This window comes from Morone saxatilis, unplaced genomic scaffold, assembly GCF_004916995.1.
Source record: "Morone saxatilis isolate NCDOM2014 unplaced genomic scaffold, NCSU_SB_2.0 Contig0, whole genome shotgun sequence".
Lineage (NCBI taxonomy): Eukaryota > Metazoa > Chordata > Actinopteri > Moronidae > Morone > Morone saxatilis.
The window spans coordinates 659,837-664,192 of NW_023339650.1; positions in this window are offsets into that span (position 1 = coordinate 659,837).

A 4,356-nucleotide genomic window follows, 5' to 3' on the forward strand; every position below is an offset into this window, starting at 1 on the left:
TGTTTGGAGCTAAGCGGCAGGGCGCTGGTCGATCAGATACGTTTACGACTATGATAATCAATCTAATATGGGAAGAAAATTTTGAAAGTTGTGACTGTCGAATCAGGCATGTTCGTGGGCTACTTTATGAGCCGTCAATTAGCGAAGAGCAGCTGAGACTTCTGCCGCGCCGAGGCAGAGGACCTGCCTGTCGCGGACGAGGAGCCCCGGACCGGCTTGAGCTGGGGCGGGACTGTTGTGCCCTTGCTCTCACTGTGGGTCTACGGACAACACCGGACGTTTCTGACTGTAAAAGTGAGTGCTTTCTCTTTTCTTCTTACTAAACAATTCAACAGTTCAAGCATTATCACAAAGTTATTCCCGGCTGTAATACGTAACGTCAGCCAACTGAACTAGCTTCTTTACTGCACAAACAGCTTGCAGCTGCATTTGCTAACTACTGTGGCAACGCTAAACACAAAGACCATGCCATCGCGTAACCTGTGTGCTCATGTCTTGTAGACAATTCGCCTAACAGCCTTTCTGGAATGGGTCCTGCAAGACGAGAGATTGGGGCTCGAGGCATCGTGGTTGTTTTACCCGCTGTGTGCTGCAGGCTATCGGCGACAGAAATATCCAGCTCCAGATGGCCAGTACGGCGGGCACCAAAGGAAGTTTGAGGACGTTCAGGGAGGAACTATAACTGTCATTGTTAACATTTATTTTTGTTGTTGTTTGATCATATTTCTGTAATAAATGGCTACATTCCACTTGTTGTAGTCCTTGATAGTGCTTAGTGGGAGCGGCTTGCGGAGCCTGCTGCATGTTGCGGAGTTGTTGTCTTTAAGACAAATTGCGCCCTAAAGGTCACTTTCTGGTATTTTCTCGCGTCAAATTAGGCACCAAATTAAAATTTTGTTACATTTCGACTACATATATACCAAACTTTCAATAAATATGTTTCCACAAGTGAAATGTCCCTTTTAAAAGTTGTGCTATTTGTGGCATGTACGTTAAAGGGCGTGTCCGTGGCGTGCCGTCAAAGTTGCCGTCAGGTTGACTCGAATGTACTGTGATGCATTCCGCATTTAAGGGCTTCTGCTTTTAAACTAACTCCTCCTACAGATTTTATCGGAGTTGACTCAAATTCGATCACTGCAATCTAAACACACCTTTGGGTGCATCAAAAGTTGTTGCTATTGTGGACTGCTACATTTAACCGCGTGCCCGTGACAACGTGCTTCGAATTCGGCCGATTGCCATAAAACAGATAGTTCTCCTTTCTTCAGGTGTTTCAGTCCCACCCTGAACACGTCCTCACAACTTCAGTGTTACATGGCCCAATCTCAATAAACGTCAACCACGTTGATAAGGAGTCCCGCCCTGAACACGTCTACATGACAATATTCAGATATAGTGGGAGAGCGCCCCCTACTGGCAACAGGAAAGTAAGCGCGCATAAGCGCTGCATGGCAACTTTGATCTAATTTACGTGAAATTTTCATGTTTTGGTCTGCACGTGTTACGCCTGCACGTGACGCGGCCGCAGCATGCACCGAGTTGCGTGGAGTGCGAGGTCCCGCCCAACGCTGCTTGCAGCTTTGATTTACACATTTTAATTAGTAGTTAAACATGTGTGTTATTAAATACAGTGTTAAAAGAAATTGCATGTTGGAGGAGGAAGTACATTAGCCAGAAGTGTAAACCCTATAACCCCTAAATTGTATATCATTGTAACTGCATCAAATAAACTACTCTATAGCAAAATACTGTTTTTACTCACTAATCATTCCAATCCACTTCTACTTTGCTGTTTTTTAATTGCTGTTAAGTTGCCGTCAGTGACACATTTTCCAGATGCTTCTAATTTGAAATCCTCCCAGGAATGGGAGGAGTGTGCCAGTTCAGCTACTGGAAAGCTTTTAATTTAAAACACGCAGGAAGTGTTGCAAATCATTCATGCTAGCTTAACAGCAATCAAAGAAACAAATGCAAAATGAAGCAACAGAAAAATATTAGTAAATGAAAACAGTATTTCTGTTGGAGAAGAGACAGCTTTGTCAGCAGAGTGGTGAGTGTGTCCAGTCTCTGATGGTAGTGCTGTGGAGCTCTATGGTTACCTGCTGTCTTGATAAATGTAGGATAATGGAGGGGTGAGGGTGCATTAAGCAAAAAGCTAATTAAATAAGAGCAGATCAGAAAAATTTGCAGCGGTATGAACTGGTTGTCTCAGCTCGACTGAAGCCGGCTGACGGTGTCGCATGGAACCAGCTTGTCAAATCTCCAGTGGCTGGTTTTAGAACATAAGGCAAGTCACCTCTTTCATTAGCCAATTGGCTTGTTGCTAAGTCAGCTGGTCGAAATGACAATTTTGGACGGATGAAAGTAAGGATCACGTCATTAATATTCTCAACCCTCACTATATACTACTTTGTGACGCAACCTGAGTTCAAAATCTGTCAGGATTTAAAACCTCCTCGAGCCTGGTCTCAGTTGAGCTTACAAAAAAAGGTTCTGTAAGTGAAAAGAAATCCAAATTAAATAGAACAGAAAGTGTTTTCTAATATGACACCCCCACAAATCACATTGAAATATGAATCTGTTTTATGATTTTAACAATGTTGTTCAAATTAAGGTAAAAAAATGACATGGATGAGTTTAGGGAAAGATCATGATTTCGGTTGAAATTACTACTTCGTTATGGCTAGGGGACACAATTGTGGTCAATAAACTATATAAACATATGCATACATGCATACGTATGTAGGCTGAAACCAGTATAATACAGATAATGAACTTTGTATGAGTACAAGTACTAAATAAGTAAAACGTAACAATATCTGTACTTGTTAATACTGGTGTAACAACTTTTATAAAGAAAACTTGTTCTGTTTATCATTCTCTTTTGATCAAAAACATTGCTCTGAAGCTAAATTCTGTAAATATTTTCTAATAATATAGCAACTTCTGATCAACCCAATCAATCAAAGAGCCAAATTTAGCTTGTATGAAAAGTGCTATACAAATAAAGTCTGATTGACTGATTGATAGACTTGTGCTTTCGCGTTCTTTTTGTTTTGCACTCATGGTTTTTCTAGGTTTTTGTCCACCACCATTCTGCAAATACCTGCCCTACTCTGCCTCTGATTGGCTAGTGTTTGTTTCCTTCGTTGGTTCGGTTGCTTAGGTTTAGGCGGTTAGATCGAGGTGGTTAGGGTCAGAAAAAATTGTCAGGGTCAGAGCCAATCAGAGGCCTGCACATAAGGGTAGCCAGCTACTGTAACCTTAGTAAAACTGACATGGCTCTGTGGTGGTTCTCTTGCCCATGGAAAAGCAAACCAGTTCTTGGAAGGTTCGCAAGTTAAACCAACTCTGAACTGAGCTTTTTTTTTAGCATTGGTGGAATGGGGGTATATTAAAGGTAGTAATGTCTGCTAAACAACATGGATCATCATTAAAGCGTGCTTGCCCTCTACTCCTTGGTTGCTGGTCATGATGGCTGTAATGCAATGAGCGGTCAGGGTCAGGGTTGCTGGCAAAAGGCCATCCTGACTGAGCCGAAACGACTTTACATTATCCTGCATTTCTGAATCTCCTCCTGTCCCTTTCCTCTTCTCGCTTGCAGGTTAAAGACAAACAGATGGGTGGGTGTTGCGGGTTTCTTTTGAGCGCAGAATTAATTAAGGCTTATGGCAGCTGACGCGTCAGATTCACACTGACCTGCAATTAAGAAGAAACACTTGAGTTTGGAGAGCTGGGGATATCACAGCTGAACATACAGTCCTGCCAACTGCCATGGAAAATAACATCCTTCAAACTGGGCTTTACACTTATTACTCATTAAAAGTTGCTTTGTGACATTTTGCTTTGGTTATCTTAGATATATTTTTTCTGCTCTGCATGGTCTGTGTGATTGAATGTTATATTTAGAAGGACTGCATCTTGTCACAAAAAGTTGAGTATTATCCTCCAAAGGTCCACTGAACAGGCAGACATTAAAATTAGAGTGAGGTTTTGGTTGGAAAATTGACTAAGGTTTAAGTTAAAGGATAAGTTCCCAATTCTTTCAGATATCTGTCTGAAATTACTGCCTCAACCCTAATGCAGTGGACTTGAATTGACTGTTCTGTATCAGTCTGGGACTACTACAATGAAAGCTGTTTTTATGTACGGGATTAAGAATATTTTTAATTTAAAACTATAAAATCCAGATTGCCCCTAATTTGCTGCATCCTCGGTTTCAAAGTATTTACCTGTGGCTGCCATGTCCTCATATGTTGATACAGCTCACAACATATGTAAAGATGGACAACATGACATCTCTCCAAAAGTAAAGCCAAAACATCTCCATTGCACCCTGGTGGCTGACTGCAGTAT